We start from the raw sequence: 23,906 nt of genomic DNA on the forward strand, positions 1-23,906 counted from the left end.
GCCATGCTGCTCGTGGGGGCTGGAGTGGCCTTCCGTGCATCCAGGCATCAGGGAGGACCTGCGGGAGTGGAGACTGGTCTAGGCCTGAACATGGGGCCACCCTGCTTCCCAGGGCCACTCCAGCCATCCCAGCTTGCCTTCCCACTCTGAGAACCCACACCCACTCCTCTCCCCCATCTGTTAGGAAATCACTTTTCCCAGAAAGCAGGTGCTTCCTCAGGCCCTGAGAACCCTATTGTCCTGCCCTTGGGCACATCTCTGGGGCCACTCCCAGGGATAGTCCTATAGGAGGCAAAGCCTTCGTTCTGATGCTCTCCTCTTTATCACAGCTCTACCCAGAAGCCTTGTCTTCCAGCCACATCATGTGAGGCCTCCAGATATAGACCATATATAGCAATAAAATTTATTGCATTGTAATTGCATGCAGCAGTATATGGGTGTTTAATAATCAGCTTTGGGTGGGGAAAGGAGAGAAAGCTCTAACTTGCAGCATTTGCTCAAATACATGGTGGAAATACTCTCACCACGGCCAATCTCAAACTACCAATGTGATATTCCAGAACTTGGGAGCTGGGAACAGACACGCACCGACTCCAACCCACCACTGACAGCATGCGAGTTCCCAGAGCTTCTCCTCTGGTCTTGTCCAAATCCCGACAGGTCTAGGGGGTTGAGGAGGTCAGATAGTATTTTTTTTTTTTTTTATGGTGTCATAATACTTACTGTTGAATATTAAGAATTACAAACTATAGCTTATATTTGAAAATGCAAATTTAAAAATAGGCAGAAGTGGGTTACCTGGGTGGCTCAGCTGGTTGAGTGTCTGCCTTCAGCTCAGGTCATGATCCCAGCATCCCGGGATCGAGTCCCACGTTAGGCTCCCTGCTCGGAGGGGAGACTGCTTCTCCTTCTGCCTGACACTCCCCCTGCTTGTGTTCTCTCTGACAAATAAATAAAAATATTTTAAAAAATTAAAAATAAAAAATATGCAGAGGTTTTCCATACTCAATGTGATATGATAAAGGTTTCTGATCTCAAAACTATAAGAAGCTGAAAGTGAAGCGAGTTCATAACACCATTAATAGGTGCATGTAAACACCGTTTTTACCTAAGGGCCATGTGCTCAGACTGGTATGCTTGGAGCCCTCCTGAGGGTGGGTAGTATTACAGACGACGACTCTAATGTGCCCCAGACAGGTGGCTGGTTGAACAGTATATTCATTTGAGGCACGTGTATTTGTCACACAGACCATATGCAGATTTTCAAAGGAAATGTCCAGAAACTGGTTTTCATAGCCCTCAGAAACCATGTAGGGTTCACCCATGAAGGGATATAGAAGGATCAAGAAAAAGGAGAGGGGGATTTGTCAGGAAAGCCATGACTGCACTGGCCTCCTCAAGAGGGGTGGGGCTGGGGCTCTTACCTCCTTTCCCTCACATCTCGCAAGAGAAGATCCACTCTGAGACCTGCGTTTGCAGAATGGCTCAGAAAGCTCCAGCAGCAGCCCTGGCCGTGGGAAGAGGTAGAGAAAAGAGAAAACAGGGCTTCATTTGAGCAAGAACTGCACCCTGCAGAGAGCAGGGACCAACCTGTGTGGGCCTCAGGAGGGAGAGAGCAGGCTAGGTGATATCCTGAATTTGATCCAAGAGTTGGCCTGAGAGGTGTGCAGGGGGAGCAGCCTGAGGATGGCATCTGGGTGCCTAAGTGAGACCAAAACAAAGAAAAAAGCAGACCCAGGAAAGAGAGTCCATTCAACTATCTGCCACGTCCTTAGCCTGATAAGAGCCATGCCGTACCCGGAGCCCTGCTCCTTCCCACCGTGCTGGGCACAGGAAGTGCTGGGAAGCCCCACCTTGGAATGAACATTACAATGTTTGCTGGATTCTTGGCTCAGACACCTAATTTCTGAAACAAGACTGTGTTTTGTGATTTGAATGTCCGTCCATAGAATGATCTCATACCTGAGCCAGCAGAAAAATTCTGGAGTTCATGGAGTTTTTTATCGAATGGCAGGAGAGAGCTTTCCCTGTGGAATACATTTTGAAGGAGCTCTGGGTGACAGAAATAAGGCTGCTTTGGGATTGAATCTCGAGAACGGTGCTGGTGCAATGTGGATTTGGTACTGGATGGGAGCATCAGGCCTCAGGGACCAGCCTCATGGGCAGAGTTCCTTGGGGCGGGCCCTGTGGTAGCAGAGCCATTTGGGAAGAGTGGGGCCAACACAAGCCGACTCCACGGGAAGGGTTACTTCAACCGACTCTGAATTGTGGTAAAGACTGAGTTTAAAAATGCAACTTTTAATAAGATGATGCGTTTGCAGACAGAGTCACTGCCTGAGTCAAAATCCCACGGGACAGATTCCCACTCCCATCTGTAGTCCGTGCAAATCTTCTCCCAGCCCCCTCCCTGACTCACAAAGGGTGGGGATTGAACACGCAACCCCCCATCCCCTCGGAGCCCAGCCTCCTGCAGAAGCCAGCACTCCAACCCACACCACTAACCAAATTTCACCCTGTGATGTGTCAGAGGAGAGACAGCGGGCTTGCAGGCAGGTACTGGTTCCAGTTTGCTGACTCTGCTCCCAGGGACACGCGTCCAGCTCCTTAGGGATAGAGTCTGGATAAAAGATGTTAATAGAAAGCGGAATTAACGTGCAAGAAATACCCTTAGGCATTCTGCCCGGCGGCAGCTGCAGAGATCTTTGGGTCTTGTCTGCGGTGCTGTGCAAGGGCTGAATTTTTGCTCCGCTCCAGGCGGTGGGGTGTTTGCACAGGGTGTGTGTGTGTGTGTGTGTGTGTGTGTGTGTGTGTGTGTGTGTGTGTGTGTGTGTGTGTGTGTGTGTGTGTGTGTGTGTGTGTGTCACAGCGTGTGTGTGTGTGGGGGGGGCTGTTCTGAGAGCCTCCGCGGGCTGCAGCTGGTGTTGATGGGGCAGAAGCGCTGAGTCACTGGCTGTTCGGAGGCTCTTACATCACGTTTCATTGTCCTTTCTTCCTTTCGAGGCTTTTAAGGGCTCTTTCAGTGTTTTTATTTTGCTTTGTGTTTGCCTCGAGCTTATCCCCAGCTGGAAATCGGGGTGTAAAAACCCAAAGGCCCCGGGCTTTCGCAAAAAGCGGCGCGGAGGGGCAGTGCTCCGCGGATGCTGAGAACGCCCAACACCCCCAGATCCGCGCGCACGGGCGCCCAGCGGCCCAGGCGGCAGGTGCCGTGGGCGGGGCGGGGGTGGGGGGCTCTCCCGGCTGTGAGGGTCTGAAATGGAGCCGATGAGTTTCACAGTCCCCTCATTTGTTGTTGTTCAAGGCCCCCTTTTGGCCCAAGCGTAACAGGTGGTGCTAATTATCTGTGTGACATAAATTCTTGGAGAGCTTGCCTCTGCAGAGGGCCATACAAATTTGTTTAAAGGACTGTTTGACCCAACAAGCTTGTCACGGTATTGAAAAAAAAATTTTGGTTATAAAAAGCCCTACTTACTATGGAAAAGTTGGGGTGTAAACAGAAAAGCTTAAGGGATAAAATAATAACTATCCATAATCCATCACTGGGGGTTGATTGCTGTTAACATTTTCATATGTAATTTTCCAATATTTTTCCTATATGTGAACTGATATACACATACATTTTACATAATTGGGCCCACATTGTACATTGTCTTTAATCTGAAAAATATCCTATGAATATAGTCTCAGTCATTAAACCATATTCTAGAAGTGCTACAAACTAGCCCAGTATAGCAAAGGGATATTACTACATCTTTAATTATTTTCTCTGAGTTCACTTCATTTCTACTTGTAGGATCTTTCTCTTGCCAAGATAGCCTCCCCTATAAGTCCCACCTCTGTGGGGTTGCTGAAGCATTTTCTTGGGTAACCATCTCTTTTTCTCTTGGCTGCTGAGAAATCCCTAATGTGCTTCTATCCAGGTCAGGGATTCTCAAACTCGAGGGCCCCATCAGAACCATCTGGAAGGCTCAAAAGAGGGTGCTGAGGTTCATCCCCAGAGTTTCAGATTCAGTAGGGCTGGCTGGGGTGGGGGGGTGGGCTCCCCAGTAACGTGGCTTGTGCCTGCCCCCCACTGAGACCACAATGGATGGACAGTTTGATTACTACAAGTCCCCTCCTAGAGTTCTTGGCTACTTGTCATTTTCCCTTAGCACCTTTATCTTGTCTCCAGAGCCCTTGCCATTTTTTTTAAGATTTATTTATTTATTTACTTTAGAGAGAGAGAGAGAGAGAGAGAGAGCAAGTAGGGAGAGGGGCAGAGAGAGACAAGCAGACTCCCCATGGAGTGTAGAGCCCCATGGGGAGCTCGACCCCAGGACCCTGAGATCATGACCTGAGCTGAAGGCAGACACTTAACTGACGGAGCCACCCAGGTGCCCCTCCAGAGCCCTTGACTTTAACCACTACATATGGTGTCCCCTCGTGGTGTCACCCATGCATACAGAGGACAGAGATACTTTCTTTTTTTTTAAGATTTTATTAATTTTTATTTGAGAGAGAGAGAGAGCTCATGCACAAGTGGAGGGAGGGGCAGAGGGAGAGGGAGAAGCAGACTCCTCGCTAAGCAGGGAGCCCAACCTGGGGCTGGATCTCAGGACCCCCGGGGATCATCACCTGAGTGGAAGGCAGTTGCTCAACCGACTGAACCACCTAGGTGCCCCCAGAAACAGTTTCTTAATGGAGGATGGGGACCAAATAGTTTGGAGACCCCCCCCCGAGAGCGGAGGCCAGAGTGATCTGTCCTTCAAACATCACTGCATCACATCTCCTAAAGAGCTGGCTCAAAAGGAAATGCACAGATGCCCAGACTGTTTGTTAGAGGAAGTGACACATTATCCTCTCCCAACATCTGGTAATTCCTGAAAGACAGTCAGTCCCGATAACAGCGCCAGCTCACCAGAAGCCTGTGTCTTCTCTCCTGGGGGAGGTGGGGGGTAACCAAGGAGAACAGAGTCTATTTTCGGTGTGAGCCCCAGGGGGACGCCTGAGGAGGGGGAGCAGGGTCACCAGCACTGCTGTTCTGTTCTGTGAGCAGGAACACACTTCCTTCCTGTCCAGCCCTGAGCAGTAGCCTCCGAAGTTCCAAATCTTCCATGGAGAGCCGAAAAGAATGAAAAATGCCATCCCGGGCCGGAGTGGCTGGACACAAGGGCAGATGGACCGATGACCCGGGGAGAGGAGATTTGGCAGAACACCGGGTTGAGGTTGCAGCAAAGGAGAGCAGAGCTGGGTCAGGTCGAGTGTCCGTCCGTCATGCGCAATGATGACTCAGAAGGATCCAGAAGCATCTGGCTGCCCCTGGGCTGGGAAGCGCACATAGTTTTTCAGCCCTGAGGCATCTTCTGGAGGCAAAATGCAATGTGCAGACAGAAGAGGAGGTGTGTGGGGGGGTGAGCGGGGTGCCTAACTTCCCCAGGTTAATTGATGTCACGTAGGTGAGGAGAAGCAAAGTCTTGAACTCAGCCAGAGATTGGAGGAGGGGTAGGTGTCTCTGGACTGACCCCTGTTTGGCATCTAGACCAATGGAGCCACCTGACGTCGAGGTCTGAGAGAAGCAAATTGTGTTCTCCTTAAATTATCGCAGGCCTGGCGGCAGGGGGTGGGGGTGGACAGGGGTGGGGAGGGCACCTCTGCCTCGGGCTCTAAGGGCATTTTTGGGGCCAGGCCCTGGTTTTGTTCGAGCAAGGGCACTCTGGTGAAAGCATCCTGGGAATCCGGCTTGCAAACAGAAAGAGCATTTCCTTGTGTGGGTTTCCTGTTTAGGTCTGCGTAGAAACCCAGAGGATCGCGTGGCCTCATAAATCCTCTAGACATTACTATGTAGAGGCTCTGGCCGGATGCCATGGGAAACTTGCGCACAAATAGAAGGAGGGGGAGAGCACATTCGCTCTCAGATTCTGGGTGGGTTTCAGGCTTCATGTTTTGGGATCTGTAAATAGAGGGGGTTGGGCTAATGGACATGATCATGAAGGTCCTTTCCAGCTTTGACCTTCTCAGATTCCGCTTCTCCCTGGAGGGTCCCTGAGCTCTCGCTGTCCAACTCAGTAATGGGGGGTCTGCTGAGCGGCTCACTGAACAGAAGCACCACGAAAGCCTCAGGCAAAGGATCAGGAAGTTGCTCTAGAAGATCCTTTAGGCTCCTTCACAGAAAGAAGGTACTTTTGAACTCTGGTAATTCCCAGACTTTCCTAAACACGTAGTTTTTTCCCAAAAATGACAGACACCAAGCTCAGGAGTGTTGCGGGAGCCTTGCGGCTGGGTTTTGGCCCAAAGCAGTTCACAGAGCAGACCCCAAGGTGTTACATAAAGTGTGTGTTAGGAGACATCACCCAATTTCAGGGCTTTTCAAAACTTCCTTAAAACTCAGTTTCTACATCTGACAATGGGCATTCGGATGTGTTGGCTTAGTAGAAGAAGCCATGTTTCATTCTTACTCTGAGACTGAGCCCCAGATTCTGTGGCAGATTCCACGTGGAGTCTGACCAGACATTAGTAAAGCTGGGAAAGTGATTGGGCAAGAACAGGATTTCTGGCCGAAGGTTCTTTGGTCCACCATGCTTTGTTCCAGTGAGGATGTTTTCCTTGTCTTACACCTCCGTGTTTTCTTGTTTTCTCATTTGTCCTTGCTAGCATCACTAAATATATATACATATATATACGTATATATGTATATATATTTAGTGATGCTAGCAAGGACGTATATACATATGTATATACGTATATATATACATAAAACTGTCCTTTCTCAGGGGGGGAAAGTACTACAATGATATTGAGTAACATGACGTTAATCTCCTTAGTCTGGAAATGCAGCCTTCTAGTAAGTTAATTGGATTTTCTACCAAAATGTGGGTAAAACCATTTACGCAGTAAAATTTCCCCAGACAAGTTTGCTCCCTTAGAGTTCAGCACTGTTCTGGTCTTAGTTCTCTCAGGCACGAATTGTGATGTTTGTCTGTAAACCCCATTTCCTCGGACATGTTCTGACAGGTAGATAAATTCACAAAGGAAAATTACTTCCTAGGTCGCATTCTGCCATTTATTTTCCAAATTGTGCTTTTTATATATCTGAGATATATTCTCCTTTTCCCCTACAGACTCTGAACTGGGTCTTCACTCATGGTGTGGGAGGAAGGTAAAATGATACAAAGTTCTAAGTTTTCTGGGTCAGCACTCCCTAGAACACTGGTCCAGAGAAAAATATTTTCAAAGGGGATTCCTGTGACCCAATATGCTTGACAAAGCTGTCGTCTTTGAGAGCCTCCGATGTGTTCAGAGCTCTGGAAATTCATGCAATAAAGAAACATGTTTTCTCAATATTTCAGGATCTCAGCATTTCCCAAACTTTTCTGTTCAAGAAAAACTCTTTCTATATTCTATCTTCAGGATCTGATGACAAATGAAGGAGTAAGTGTTCCATGGGATACACTTGGAGAAATGTTCCTCTCAGCCAAAAGGTAGAGTTTACTGTCCTGGTTTTAGCACCTGGGGATATAAAGAGAGATAGATATCAGCATGAAATGGCAATGTTTCTGCTCTTTTCAGAATTTTAGCAGGCAATAGATGAGGAGGAGCATAGCTGTGGAGAAGTTTCCATAGAAGAAATATTAGAAAAGAAACACCAAAATTTCATTTGTGACTACTGGTAGTTGGTAGAATGACAGGCAATTTTTTTCTTCTTCTTATTTTGGTTTTCCCCATATCTTCCACAATGAGCATGAATTATTTCTGCATCTGGGGTGAGAAACAAAATAAGCTTTATGATTTATTTATGATTTATTTATTTTAAAGATTTATTTATTTATCAGAGAGAGAGAGAGAGAGAGAGAATACAGGCAGGGGCAGAGGGAGGAGGAGAAGCAGGCCCCCCACCTGGCAGGGAGCCCAACATAGGGCTCGATCCCAGGACCTTGAGATCATGACCTGAGCCGAGGCAGACACCGACTGAGCCACCCAGGCGCCCCCCTTTGGCTTCTAAAGTAGGGAGAGGAGTCCCGCCTTCCCTCTGTTCTGAGGTTCCCCCCCCCCCCCCGTATGGCAAGGTCGTTTAAAGGCTGGGTAGCCAGAATGACCAACACGCATAATATTTAGGTATTCTGTAAAAGCTGCTAGGATCTCGGAGAGACAGGGCAAACTGGGACCAGCCACATTCAGAGTCGATCTCACCCTCCTGGAGCGTATGATGCATGGTCTTCTTTCCACCTGGATTCCTAAGATGGGAAAGCTTTCACCACATTTCTCAATCAGTTGCCCCTCAAGAAGAAAGGAACCCTCAATAAAAACCACACTAAGTAATAAAATAAGAATTAACATTTTCCAGAGGAACCAGGAGGCAATTATAGAATGCCTATCTGATTCAAGGCTAGTTGGTGGCTTACTCTGTTGGTCAACCACGTGGATGGTTTGTCGGGCACTAACCAAGAGAAATGAAGGAATAATGAAGCAGTGGAAGGATTGCTTCTTTTTCTCTGAAGAACTTACAGGTTAGGGAAGCCGATTAAATAGATACAACCTCAGAGAAAGGCCTTATTAAGCCCAGGAACGGGAAAGGAGTAGACAGTGTGAACACGGTTCTTTCATTGACTTACTCCTCCGGGAACATTTCTTCCTGCTTATGAGCGTCCAAACGTTGGGATTGAGTCCAGAGACTGAAAGATGAGGTCCAGGCAGAGAGTCAACATGGCTGTGGCTGCTGTCAAATTCTTAGATGGACTTGATCACGGCCGAGTTTGGAGTCTTAGGAGTATAACTGGAAGTCGGTGATTAAAAAATGAGAAAAATCCCTTTGTTTTGGAACTAATAGGGATATGCTCACCTCGGAGTAAGTGAGGTGTAGTTTGAGAACCTCAGGAAGTTGACTTTATATAAAATGTCTATATTATTATAATTTTCCAAGTTGCAAGGTGCTTCTCTTTTGCTTCTCGAGTGTCAAGACCCTTGCACAGCTTCCGTTGTTGATGGGACCTTTTGAGGACCGTCGGTATCTTCACAGAGAAGGCATTTCCCACCTCACGTGAGCAGACTCTTCCGTCGGATGGGGAACAAGGACATACCTCTCACAAATGCAAAGAAGAAAACATACCTCTCACAAATGCAAAGAAGAAAAGAAAATTCATTTATTTGGGTAGAATGAGTTCTTGCACATTTGGCAGTGGGGTCTGAGTCTCCCTAGGAATGCATTCTAGAAAGAGAAGATGAGATCTTTAGGAGTGTGAGAAAGTGCTATACTTTAGACAGCGTAAGTACGAGCAAGTTGTTGATCACCTGGAACCGGATCCCACTGCCATACACGAGATTTAATGATCCGTTGTAAGAACACTGAATGGGTCATGAAAAATGAAGAAATGTTTAAGAACTCAAGGGGTCTCTTGGAACTGGAGGCCCATTCATTTCTGGGAAGGTTGAGACAAGGCACATGATGCCTCTTTCTGTAACCCCAACATTTCTCCAAGGAAACCTTTGAAGGAAAATTTCCCAAAAGATAGACTGAGGGACTGAAGTGGAGACAGTGTAGGAGGGTGGAGGGGACGTTCCACTTTTCCCTTCACCGTAGAGGCTGTTGGGAACAGGTGTTCCATAAAGCAGATTGGAAGTTTTAGAGTCCAATACAAGGTAATGGCCTTTCACCTTCAGCTGTGTCCTTGGGTGACTGGACAGTGAAGAGGGAGCTGAAGACCTCAAGGAAGAGTTTGATGGCAAAACTGCCACGGACAAGTGGGGGTGGGGACGGGGCCGTGCTTGTGCGCATGCTCTCTGTAACACTTCCTGTCTCGGGCCTGGGCCCAGGAAATGGGTTTAGGCACAGAGTGAGTGTCTTCGTTCTTAGTTGTGTTAAAACATGGCAGCTATAATCAGATGACTTGTGTGTCATCCTACTTCTGCACCTTCTACTCGCTGTGTGACTTTAAGAAATTACCGAACCTTTCTGTGTCTTAGTTTTACCACTTGTAAAAGGAAGAGAAGAATATGACCAGCCTCACAGGATTTTCGTGGGTGTTAAATATGTTAATTCATGCGAAGTGCTTAGAGCCGTCCCTGGCACAGAAGGAATTGTAATCAAATAATTGTGGGATAAGCATTAGGCTTCAACGTTACTATAGCTGTTAGCTTGTGCCAAAACGAGGGTGACATTTTAATCTACAAAGCTTTCGTGGGACATCTAGGTAAACTTTCATTTAGATTAAGCTCAGAAAATGCCACAGCCACTTACTTCCATGTGACTAAAGTTCCTCCAGCGTCTCTGTGGTGGAAATCATTAACTTACACCCAGAATACTGGGAGATTGTGAGTGTTAAAATCTTATCAGCAGTAAATGCTTTGTTGCATTAAAGCCTTTCCTAAGCAGCAGAGCCACATGGTTGAAATGCAGCTGTTCTGGGTCTTAATATTAGGATCCTTAAAGTGGAGCTCTCAAGATGGGGGATACCTTGGTTCTCCTAGTGCTTCTCACACATGTCTCCCCAAATCCCAGGGATTTGGGGAGACCTTGAGAATGTGTAAATTCATGTTTTCTTGGACTAAAACTCTAGTTTTTTGAAGTCAGTTGTTTCTCTGACTGGGGTCTATTAAGTTGCTTTTCCTTTACAAGGTGTCAGTGTGAATGGAATTTGAGGAATGTTGGTGGGGTAGACAGGACATGGGCTTTGAAACCAGACAGATCCATGTTCCCACTCTGTTGCTACAATTTACTTGCTGGGAGACCGTGGACAAGTTACTTGGCCCCTATGAGTCTCTGTTGTCTCATCTGTAAAATGGTGACAAGAAGACATCTGTGAAATGGCTACCCACACCCCTGTCATGAAGAGTGTCTGTAAATTATTGAGCACGTAGTAGGGGCTCCGTAAAAGTTCTCTCCCATTGTTCTCTCCCCTAAAGAAGGAAGAGAAGTTACTCTGCTTTCTTGAAGGAAAGGAAAGAAAGACTCATTTGAGATATGAATCAGGCTTTTTCTGGAGACTCAGAGATTCAGACAGGGGTGGTGTGATCAGCTGAATACCCCTCCTGCTGCACCCGCCCCAAAAAAAGACAGCCATGTCCTCATCCCTGGAACCTGCGAATATATTACCTTGTATGGCAAAAGGGGACTTCACTCATGTGGTCAAGGTAAAGATTTCGAGATAGAGAGATGGTCCAGGTGGCCCCCGGATGCAGTCCTGAGCATCTGCATGAGAGGCAGGCATGGCAGACAGAAGAGGAGAAGGAGTGTGACCAAAGAAACAGATTGAAGTGATGTGGCCACAAGCTAATGAACACCTGCAGCATCCAGAAACTGGAAGAAGAGGAAAGCAACCCGTTGTCCCCCAAACCTCAGGAGGGAGCACTGGCCAGCCAACACCTTCATTTCAGCCTAGTGATACCGCCTTCAGACTCTTAGTCTCCAGAACTGGGAGAGAATAGATTTCTGTTGTTTTGAGCCACCAAGCGAGTGGTCATTCGTTGTTGCAGCTATAGGAAGCTGATACGGATGGTTGGCATTATTCTTTTAAACAGATTCAAATGGTGGTTGTGGGACAGTCATCTGGTGTGGTCCTGCTAGGTGTGGGGCAGGACGCTGTTCTGCGGAACAGGCCTGACTGGCAGAGACTTTCTAGAAGCATGGCCATAGAAATCCAACATTTGGGCTTTCAAATTTTGGCAACCCCCCCCCCCCGCCCCAGTAGAAATGGACAGGTTTTCTCTCCTCTCCAGGTCACCCCTCGCCATGGCATCCTGGCCCTTCCTAGGGATGGCATCACGTGACCGATGATGAACTGGAAGGAGTGCTTTGTGGACCTTGGGGGCTGTCCCCATCGTAGAACCAGGTGGAGAAGTCAGCCTAAAATCAATACACAGGGATTTTTAAAAAGAAAAGGTTGTCTTACCTTCCCAACTCTGGCTCTTCTGCAAATGTATTGTAACATCATCATGTCCTTAGAACATCAAACAGGAGAGCTGCATTCTGCTCCTCGGTGTCTTAGGCAACAAGCACGCATGTAAAACATAGACAATGCTGTCATGTTGACTTAGTAGAATTGCACCTTTGCACATAAACCTTATTTTTTTTCTAGGCACGCAAAGCATACAATACACATTATCTGGTTGTTTCCCAACACTTGTGCCAGGTAGGTAAGGAGCAGGTGTCAATATTGTCTTCATCCCGTATATACACACAGATCAATTTCCTGGGAATTATTTTTCCCAAGCCCCATTGGCAATAAGAGCCCCCGGAAAGAAAGTGACTGGTTTGAATTTAAAAAACAGAACTTCCTCTTGAAGCATCTTCAGGACCCAGTACTGGGATAATTCTAATTTTAGGTATTCTTGGAGCAAGAATAAAAAGTTAGTTATTTCTCTTTCTTTGTGGGTGTACGGGAGGGAATGGGGTAGCAGATGATTTAATTAAATCAGTTCAACTGTTGGTACTGTTTCAATGTTCAGCATCTGGGGGCGCCCAGGTCGTATAGTCGGTTAAGCATCTGACTCTTGATTTCAGCTCAGGTCATGATCTCAGGATCATGAGATCGAGCTCCAAGTCGAGCTCTGGGCTGAGCGTGGAGTTGGCTTAAGACTCTCCCTCTCCCCACTCTCTCCCTCAAATAAATAAATAAATCTTTTAAAAAATTAAAAAAAATGAATGTTCAGCATCTGCAGCGAACTTCGGTATATATTTCCTTACCTGATGGCAGTGGCTTTGCCAAGCATAGCTCAATAGGGTAGGAGTAGCAACAAAATCTAGAATATGAATGTGACTCTACAGCAATTTTTGGCTAGTAGAGGCACTTACACTGTGGTGATGAAAACATTTAGAGCTGCAAAGGTCAGGGTTAGGAGCAGGTCTCATTCTGGGGGGGGGGGGTGTAAATTGGGCACAATATTTACATTAACCTATGGCTATGAGGATAAAAGGAGATCATATCTGTAAAGTGCTTTATAAACAGGTAAAATGCTATAGAAAAACAAGATATTATGAAGGTTGGACCAATATAATTATAGGCCCTAATACCGGGTTATATTTTCTTTTCTTTTTAAAGATTTTATTTATTTGACAGAGAGAGAGAGTGAGAGAGGGAACACAAGCAGGGAGAGTGTGTGAGGGAGAAGCAGGCTTCCCGCTGAGCGGGGAGCCCAATGCGGGGCTCGATCCCAGGACCCTGGGATCATGACCTGAGCCGAAGGCAGACACTTAACCGACTGAGTCACCCAGGTGCCCCGGTTATATTTTCTTCCAATGCGTCTATTCCAATGGGTCGTCCGTGCCAAGAGCATGCCTTTAAATCTCTAAATTATTATCTCCCTGGAAAAATCAGGAGAAAAGAAAGTGAAGAGAGGAAGGAAGGCCTAGGGTTACAGGTGTATCAAAATTTTTTAAATGTGTCAAGTATGAACTCTAGTCTGTGTGCTGGAATTCAAGTGTCTATCTTGTAGGGGGCAGGAAGCTTGGAGAATAAAGCTTTCCTGCGCTTTCTGGAATGTGGACCCTTTGTTGAGGATCTACGAGGTAAAGAATTCCGTAGGAAGTTTTTGTTTAATTAATTGTAGCCAGAACTTAGCTGTGAGTAGGCCAGATTTCACCGTACAATGTTACTGCCTCTCCAACCAGACGTGTGTACTTTAACTCAAGTGTAAACCCACAAGATTTGAACTTGAACGTTTTAAAATCCAAGGCTGCTGCTTTGGCCACCAAGCCCCTCCGTTCTTGTTTACTAGGACTGGGAGTTCTCATCCAAGAGAGCCCCATTTATTCCATGACCCAGGAGGAATAATGCCGAGGAACCCAAAGGGATATCCACTTTAAAATAGTATCTATGGCACCAAAAGGATTCTGGAGCTTGGAATCAGCCCCTTACCTCATGGCAACATTTACAGGCTTCCAGAGTTAAATGCAAATCAGATTGGAGTGTATGGGCTTCTATTTTTCTGTAATGACACGTTATGAGTAGAAGGAGGGCAATTTTCTTGGACATTTCTCTAAAACCAGTGCACTTGCAGTGGCCGTTTTTGGTTTATGAAGCTATCGGAAACAGACCCAGGGCTCACTGCCCTCTCTGGGCACCAGGACTCTGGGCCGCATAGGCCCTTTGTCCATGGATATCATTAAAGTCAATAATCATTCCTCTCACTCCGCATGTGTTAGCCTCTTTGCAAAGCAGTCAAAAACGTGGATTTCCATACCTCATTTTTTTTTCCTTGAAGTAATTTAATGATAACGTAAGAAAAACAAGTATCTAAAATATCATCTCAGACTCTGGCTCCACCTACAAGTTGGAAGAATTTTGTCAGGAAGGAAAGAAATGTGTCTGTTCCTCTCATCTGACTTTGAAAAATCCATATCCTATAACCTGAAAAGGAAAAGTAAACATAGCCTGTGAAATTCTGTGACAAAAAGGAATGAAAGTGTTCTTTAAACACACACACACACACACACACACACACACACACACACACACACACCCAACAAGACTGAACTGTATTCTCTGCAAGTTTAAGGCAACTTTTGCCAATATCTGCTTTCTGGAAACTTTCCCCTAGACCTGGCTCTCACCAAGTGGCTTGGCTGCAGGACACAGGCTTGGAAGACTGTGGTTTGGAATGTGTGAATGTTAAAATCAGACATTGTTCCTTTTTCTTTGTAACAACAACACGCTTTTGGTTTTGGCCGTGTCCAGGGTGGGCTTTCTGGTCCTGCCTGGTTTCATGTCTCTAGGCAGGTCAGCACTACTGAGGAGGTCCTGGTACTTTCGGATCATTTTCTTTTTGACCAGCACTTGCCCCTTTCTCATGATGCCCTTGAGAACCTAATGGACATGATTTCCATGTTGAAATGCCAAAAGGACTGCTTGAATGGGAAATGACTCGTGGGAGGCCACACAGCAAGCTGGAAGAAGAGTCTGGATTGGGACTCAGAATTCCCATGTCCTCCCTGGGTCTGTAAACCCGGTCTCCTAAGGATGGTTTCTGAAGACGTGGAGCCCACAGACCCGTGCTGACCCACAGGCAGCAGATGAGACCCCAGACTGCGAGTCCCCACAGGGAAGAATGCCTGGGTGGAGTGATGATCGCCGGCTGGGGCGGAGCCGCCATGAAGTTGTTTCCTCCTGGATTATTCTAATTTAGGACATGTTATAATTCAGATAGAACATGGGTAACATTCCACCTAATCTCAGTTGTGAGAAGATTTACACAGCCAACGACAAACATAAGGTATGTTATAGGGTCATGTCATGCATCGTGTGTCACATACTTAAGAACAAGACATAGGAAGTAACAGAATCAGTGGTTATTATATTGGTGGGAGCTGTCTTCGAGAGGCACCACTATTCGATAATTGATCCTGTCATTCCCTGTGTCATGTTCTTAAGCAGGCGATGTATGTATGACCTGTGACCTGAGACAGAGTGGGAATGTCACTGCAGGGACAGGGTCTGTGTAATCGGCCAGGTCACCTGCTGCAGCTGAAAACACACTGTCCCCGGGAAGGGGGCAGATGCCGATGTCACTTTTGCTGGATCTTGGAGGTGAGCAGATCCCTCTGCCTCAGTTGTATGTAGAACTGTTCAGGAGGAAAGAGGGAATGCGTGGCTAGACGCAGAAAGTGCGCTGAAGAGGGGACTTAGGGGAGCAGTGGTGGCCTGAGAGACTGGGAATTCTCCGCAAAATGCTTCCTGGCTCCAGGAAGACTTCCTGATGGAGGAGGGTGTGGAAGGCAGTGTGGGACACAGGAAAGGATCAGTGGGTGACAACGAGCCAGGGCAATGGGAGGTCAGGGAGGACCAGGGATGTTGTCATCGGTCATATAGGTCTAAAATGAAAACCAGAGCCACACTGTGTATTATTTAGAGCTTGTTGTATGCATGTATTTTCCAAGTGAACTGTTTATAGTTGCTTTATGATATTGGTAATTTTTATACTATTTCTGTGTATTTTATAAAATCAGATTAAAACCATCTCCTCTTGTTTCCTTTTTTAAAATGTTTATTTATTTATTTGAGAGAGACAGAGACAGAGACAGAGAGTGTGGGGTGGGAGGGCAGACGGAGAGGGAGAGAGAGAACTTCAAGCAGATTTCATGCTGAGTGTGGAGCCAGATGCAAGGCTCAAACCCAGAACCCTGAGATCATGACCTGAGCCGAAACCAAGAGTTGGATGCTGAACTGGCAGGCTCCCAGGCGCCCCTGAATACTATGCTTTAAGTGGGTGAAATTGTATGGTATGTGAATTATATTTCAATAAAGTTGTTTAAAAAGAGCAGTTGGATGTCCCTATTATGTCTGCTGCCCAAGACAATATTTTCTGGACTAGGGAACCCAGACATAGTTCAGGGTGGGCTACCACAGTAAAACCAGGGATACTGAGTAAAATTTTGCTCACTGAATGCTGGTCCATATATCACCTCTTCCGTTCATCAGCTTCTAGTCTGCCAGCAGCCAGCTTAGCAGAAAATTGCAAGTCTTCTCTGGAGAATCTGTCCAGCCCTTGAGAAAAGATCTAATGACCCCAGTATGGGCAGGGGGGAGGGTCATGTCTTCTAATGATGTGGCCTGGCTATGGGTGGCTCTGCAGTGAGACCCACCATTCACAAGCCCCACTTGAGCATACAGATTCCAATCTGTTTCTTTGTACGCTTTTCTTATATATAAGTGGACATCCAGAAGTCCCCAGACATTTGAGGAAAACCTCTAATATGAAAACAGAAAACAAATAAACACAAAAGCAATTTGGATGAAACAGAGATGAAAAGAGAAAAATAAATCAAAAGAAAAGCTGTAATTAGTATCCTCAGAGTGATAAGGGAAGATTTTTAAACCCATGAAATAAGAGCAGGATACTATTAGAAAAAAATAAAAAAGAAACATCCAGGATGGTTTTCCAGAGCATAAGGCTATGAATTGCCAATAAGAGGGGCCCACTGAGTGCCTCCCTGTTGAAGGGAGACAGACTCACAGCCACATGAAACCTCAAGACTGGAGGCGGAAAAACTCCACGAGGGGAAAACAATAGGTAATACAGAAAGAATCAGGAGCAATCAAGAATCAGAGCAACACCGCCTTCTCAGCAGTCTCCCTGGAAACCAGAACACAATGGAACAATGTCTTCAAAAATTCTGAGGGAAATAACCCAAAACCTAGAATTTTATACCCAGACATATCCTCAGGTAAGTGTGAAAGTAGGTTAAAGATATTTTCAGACATGTAAGCACTCCCCAGTTTTTCTTCACCAAAAAGGAAGACAGGGCGCCTGGGTGGCTCAGTTGGTTAAGTGACTGCCTTCGGCTCAGGTCATGATCCTGGAGTCCCAGGATCGAGTCCCGCACTGGGCTCCCTGCTCAGCAGGGAGTCTGCTTCTCCCTCTGACCTTCCTCTCTCTCATGCTCTCTACCATTCTCTCTCTCTCTCTCTCAATAAATAAATAAAAATCTTAAAAAAAAAGGAAGACAAACCCAAAGAGGAAGATATGGGATCCCTGAAACAGAAGATCCAACCTGGAGGAAGCTCCGGGAATCCTCCGGAAGATGGGAAAGGAAGAACCCAAGATGACAGCTTACAGAGCAGCCGATCCAGATGGAAGTGGATCAGGAGTGTCCAGGAAGGCTTCTTCATGAAGATGAAATTAATGGAGGAAATTAATAGTGGGGAATTAATAACAAAGACCTGAAACTGACAAATTACAAAGTAGCAAATAAGCCTCCTTTTTAGAAATATGGAAGTAATCGTTAGAAGGATCAGTTGAAAGTGTTGCCACTAAGGTGTAGGAGACAAAGGTGGATTCAGAAAAATGCTGATTTTCATAATAAGCCTTATAAATCGTTTGACTGTTTTCAAAATTACGTGCAAGCATCATTTGGATAAAAATAAAAGCGAGTTCCGGGTTCAAGTCCTGGTGGAGTCACCGCCCACAAAAGAAAAGGCGGAAAAAAGTGAAAAAGGCTAATAATACTCAACAATAAGAAAATCAACAACTAGATTAAAAATAGGCCAAAGCCCTTAACAGACATCTCACTGAAGATGATCTACACATGGCAAACAAGCTGATAAAAAGATGCTCCATATCCTATGTCTTCAGGGAAATGCAAATTAAAACAACGACTCTGCTACACACATATCAGAATGGCCAAAATCCAGATCACTGATAATACCAAATGCTGGTGAGGAAGTGGACCAATAGGATGTCTCATTCATTGCTGGTGGGGATGCAAATTGACACCACTACTTTGTAAGACAGTTTGGCGGCTTATTACAAAATTAAACATACTCTTAGCTTAGGATACAGCAATCGTGCTGCCTGGTATTTACCCAGAGGAGTTGAGAACTTATGTCCACACAAAAACGTGCACACAGATGTGTATTGGAGCTTTATTCATGCGTGCCCAAACTGAAAGCAACGAAGATGTCCTTCGGCAGGTGAATGGATCCATAAACAGTGGTCCATCCAGACAATGCGCTATCATTTAGTGCTAAGAAGAAATGAAACCATGAAAAAACACAGAGGAACCTGAAATGCACATTATTAAGTGAAAGAAGCCAATCTGAAAAGGCTACATACGTTAAGATTCCAACTGTGTGACATTTTGGAAAAGGCAAAGACAGTGGAAGATCAGTGGTGGCCAGGGGTCGGGGAGGGGCACAGTAAAACTACTCCCTGTGATAATATAATGGTGAATACATGTCATTATATATTTGTCAAAACTCACAGAATGTACAACACCAGGAGTGAACCCTAATGTCAACTACGGGCTTTGGGTGATAATGATGTGTCTATGTAAGTTCGTCACTTTTAAAGTGTCCCACTCTGGTGGGGGAGGCTGTGTTTGGGGGGGTGTGGGGGGCATGTGGGAAATCTGTACCTTTTTACTTTTGTTTAAGTTTTATTATTTATTTCTTTACTTATTTCATTTTTTAAAGATTTATTTATTTATTTTGAGAGAGAGAGAGTGGGGTGGGGCAGAGGGAGAGAAAGAATCTCAAGCAGACTCTCTGCTGAGTGCAGAGTCCAGCACAGGGCCTATTTCATGACCCTGCGATCATGATCTGAGCTGAAACCAAGTGGCTGATGCTCAACTGACTGAGACAGCCAGGCGCCCCTATTTATTTAGTTTTTTAAAATTAGTCTCCACACCCAATAGAGGGCTTGAACTCACGACCCTGAGATCAAGAGTCACATGCTCTACCCAGTGAGCCACCCAGCCACACATAGAAATCTGTACATTTTGCTCAATTTTTCTATGAACCTGAAACCGCTGCAGAAAATAAACCTCATTAAAATGAATGAATAGGGGCACCTGGGTGGCTCAGTCGGTTAAGTGTCTGCCTTCGGTTCAGGTCATGATCTCAAGGTCAAAGGATCGAGTCCCAAGTCAGGTTCCCTGCTCAGTGGAGAGTCTGCTTCTCCCTCTACCACTCACCCCGCTCACGCTCTGTCTCCGTCTCTCTCTCTCTCAAATAAATAAATGAATCTTGAAAAAAATAAAATGAATGAATACATTTAAAAAAGAGAACAAAAGGGATGGCTACCACCCTAATCTACTGGAGCACGTTTCCTAGCCTGTACTACTCCGGAAAAGAAGGAGAGAAACCCAGAGCTACTTTGAAAACACGTATTTAAAGCTGATTCTAGAACTTGGTGTCCCGGGTGGGGGATGGCCAGGTAGTCCCCTCACAGTGGTGCCCAGTGACCTGCCCAGTGTTCCTGCCCCCGTGACCGTCCAGACCCTCACAGTGCAGGGCCTTTCCTCCACACATCTGCAGAGAGTCAGGATGGCCTTAGAGCACTAAAATTATTTAGAGTAACACGGAGTCTTTACATCTAAAGGGGCTTAAAAGAGGTTAAGTAGAAGACCACTGTTTAACACATGAGAGTACAGGGGCTCAGAGAAATTAAGGAAATTTGGGGTAGAGCCGATCTGATGATAGAATGTGTTTGCCATCCATCAGCTCAGGGACACCCCGAGAAGTACGTGATGGTAATGTCCCTGTGTTACAGATGAGGGCAGAGAGGCTTAAGAGTTTACAAGAATCTGCTCTGACAGCAGAGCAACTGGTCTACCCTTGGCACCAGACCTCCCCCTCTAGCACCTGTCTGCATAGGAATAAAGATACTTGGTGACTGTATTGCTTGGTCGTTCGTTTTGGAATTTTAATTGCACACAGGGCCCTTCATCCCTTCCCACGGTTGTTTTCCAGATTCCCCATTCCAACTTTACTTTGCTCTGAGAGTGCCATCCTCAAAGCGACTGTGAATTTTTTTCCCATCCCAGCATTCTGAAAGCTTCCTATCAACGGCCACTCTAATGTCCCCTTGATCCACATCCAGTTGTGTCACCCAAAAAGGTTTACCTGAAAACCTGATGTTTCATTCATTCATTGATGTATTACTTCTTTTTTTTTTTTTTAAGATTTTATTTATTTATTTGAGAGAGAGAGTGAGAGAGATCATGAGCAGGCGGGGAAGGGTAGAGGTTGAAGCAGGCTCCCTGCTGAGCAGGAAGCCTGATGAGGGACTTGATCCCAGGACCCTGGGATCATGACCTGAACCAAAGGCAGAAACTTAACCAGGTGCCCTGATTTATTACTTCTTTCAGCAAATATTGAGGACTGACTGTGGGCAAAGCCTTGGGTGTACAGTGAGCATAGCAGACGTGGTCCCCGCATTTCTGGGGGAAAGGCAGACATGAAATAAGCCATCTGATCGATAGTTAGAATCACAAGGACCCGAGACAAGAACACACAAGAGTTTGTGTGTTAAAAGCCTAAAGCAACTTGTGTGGCTAGAGTGTGGTCCGTGAAGAGGAACATGGGAAGAAATGAGGTTCCAGAATTAAACTGAAATCTGATCAGGCAGGACCTTGTAGGCCATGTAAGGACGTTTTATTTTCCGTTAGATACAAGGAGAAGCCAGTGACAGTTTTACAGTATGTTTAAAAGACCTCCTGGGCCACTGTGGAGAGCACAGGAAAAGGGGCCAGGAGGAGAACATGTTGCAATATTCCAGTCAAGAGGTGGTGGGGGCCCTGGAGATGGAGAGACACGGGCAGATCTGTGAAATGCGTGGAAAGTGGCATCGGTAGCATTTGGTAACAGGTTAGCTCTTATGAGCAAAAAGAGGAGGAAGTTTGCAAAGATGCCTCCTGGGTTTGTGACTTCAGCACAGGAACAGATGGTAGTTCCATTTATTTAGATAAGGAGGATGGAAGGAGGAGGCTCCCGAGGTCAATTTTGGACAAGTTGAGTGTGAGATAGCTGAGGAGGCAGTTGGCTGTGTGAGCCTGGAGCTCAGAAGAAAGGTCTGGGCTGGAGATTAAAAATATGAGTTAACAGCCTTGGGGTGATATTTAAAGCTGTGGGACTGGGTGAGATCACCAGGGCGGGGGGTGGGGGGGAAGTGTAGGGAGAGAAGGGAAACAGCCCCACCGACCCACCAAGGAGAGGTAAGCCCATTGCCTCTAATGACAGAGGTGGAGGGGAGGAGGACGAGCTGGCAGATGAGGGGGCTGAGGAACCTGGGCAGGTGGGGGGAGAGGAGGCATGGCTGACAGAAAGGCCAGACAACATGGATGCAAACAACGGTGCTGAATGCCAACGAGGGTCCAGGGGCGACCTTGAAAGCCCTGGCTTTGGCACTGGGACGGTGGATGCTGAAGCTTCCTCCCGTCCTCCCAGAACCTTGACTGCGGGCATCTCCCGAATGTGTGCTCAGCCTTGACACACTGGTCTGAAGTCAGCTATGGTGGGAGCGCTCACACCTTGGACCTTAACAAACACTACGAAGGAGGGCACTTCCTGTAATGAGCAAATCCAAGGAGACTAATAATACACTACATGTTAATTAATTGGTTTTAAATAAAATAAAATAAATTGTTTTTTTTTTCCCTTGGAAAGCGACCCTTAGCACTGTGACTCCATTCATAGCAGAATGAAGGGGGAACCAACCTTCTCTGCTCTCTCTGGCACCATCAGAATGTTTTCAGAACCTTTTCTATGAAAATGAATGGTCTTCCAAGAAACCAGCTGAGTGTCTCAGCTTCCTTTGAAGGGAGCTTTTACCTTTGCCCCAGGACTCCCTAAAGTCTTAGCCTTTTAGTCACTAATCTTCACAAATCTGATGCAGACCAACAGGAAAAAAATTCAGTGTGGTCATATGAGGAATTTCTTCTGACTCTGAGTTAACCGTAAGAAATTCCAGGAAGCGTAAGCAGTAAACCACATTTCATTTACTCCTGGGTTTATTTACTTGGTAGAAATATCATTAGAAGATTCCAGAATTCAGGGGCTGAGAGTTGACATTTTCCCCAACTTGGTTTTTCATTTAAAAAAGAAATGCTTGCTATTCCATGAATATTATAGACAAGAAACTTAACTGGAAGGTGAAAAGTTTGACATTTTCAATATGATGACAACTGGATTAGATCATCTGGTAAACAAGCTAATTATTAGATACTCAGGTGATAAGATAAAATCATTTTTTGGCCGTGACGTGTAGTCACAGACTTGAGTCTTGGTCTTGCCTGAATGTGAACCAAAGATCGACCTGAATGCATTGCAGACTCATGAACTTACTAAAGAAGTCAGCGTGCAGACCTAGTCCAGACGGTTCTAAAAGCTTGTTCTCTGACATGTCTTACTCCAAACACATAGCAATGACAAATGAAATTTATCAAGCTTAAAAACTAAATAAACACTTCTGTGGCCCAGAATTGGGACAGAAACACAAAGCTGTGAGCAAAGCGAAACCCACAAGCTTCCTGGGCTCTAGGTCCAGAACCAGGCAATATTAACCAGAATTTGGCTTTTCCAGAGTAAATTAAAATAAGAGTTCCATGCTGAGATCGGAGACTGAAGCCAGGCTCCCTGCTTGAAGCCAGAGGCAGAGGCAGGCTCCTCCTACTCATGAAAAAAAAAAAATAGAAGCTATTTCTGCCTGGCCTACAGCTTTCAGCAAACCGTGGACTTAGGGGAGAGAGGACACAGACAGAACCTTGCCACATGACTAGGAAAGCGATCAGTCCACCACCTGGCTTGGTACCTGGACCTGTGCTGTCCTCCGTATCATTGTGGGCCACATCTCTGAAGCTCCATTAGTAGACTAGTCTGAACTGGGGTCTAGGCAGCCAAGAGCAGAGTGTAGGCAATCAAAAAAACAAAACAAAACAAAACAAAAAGCCCACTAGACAGGGAGGGGAAAGCACTGGGGGTAGAGAGAAGAAGAAAAACAGAGACATACAGAGGGAATGCAAGCCTGGTCTCCAAATGATCTCCTCAACCTAAACCCAATGCTGAGAAAGGCAGCCAACAAAATGAAACAAAAACACGAATTGATTCCCATTGACAATAATTTTATGGACCCATCTGGGAAAACGTCGAATGTGTTTAGAACGTTCAGAGATATATGAAGGAAGAGCTTCCATTTTAAAAAGAGTAAGAACACGATGAGAAAAATACCAGCATAAATGGAGTCAGACTGCATGGGTACCTAAAAGCATAATAAAAATGCAATAGGTAAACTAAGCTCTAGACAGGCAGGTGTTCAAGAGAAAATTAGTGAATTGGAGAGGGTGCTGAGGATCTCCCCCAGAAAATGGGACAGAGATAGGGGATGAAAATGTGGGGGGCAGATAAGAGAGGGGATGGGTTGATGGGCCCCCGCCTGCATCCACGCAGGGGAGAGTGAGCCCCGTGGTGGGGAAGCAGTTCCCAAGAGGCACTAGCTCAGGATTTTCTACAGTTAACCAACCGAGGTCTGAGGTGGGAGGGTTGTAGGGAGTGCCAAACGGGAGACACATGAATCCTCCCATCTCAGTGAAACTGTGTGACATCAAAGATACATAGAAAAAACCCACGCGAAGAAAGAGAAAAAATGCATCACCCTCCCAGGAATGAGAATTAGACCGATAGCTAACTTCTCATGGGCAAAGAAGTCAAGGAAGCAATGTCTTTGTG

This window comes from Zalophus californianus, chromosome 10, assembly GCF_009762305.2.
Source record: "Zalophus californianus isolate mZalCal1 chromosome 10, mZalCal1.pri.v2, whole genome shotgun sequence".
In the NCBI taxonomy this organism is placed as follows: Eukaryota; Metazoa; Chordata; class Mammalia; order Carnivora; family Otariidae; genus Zalophus; species Zalophus californianus.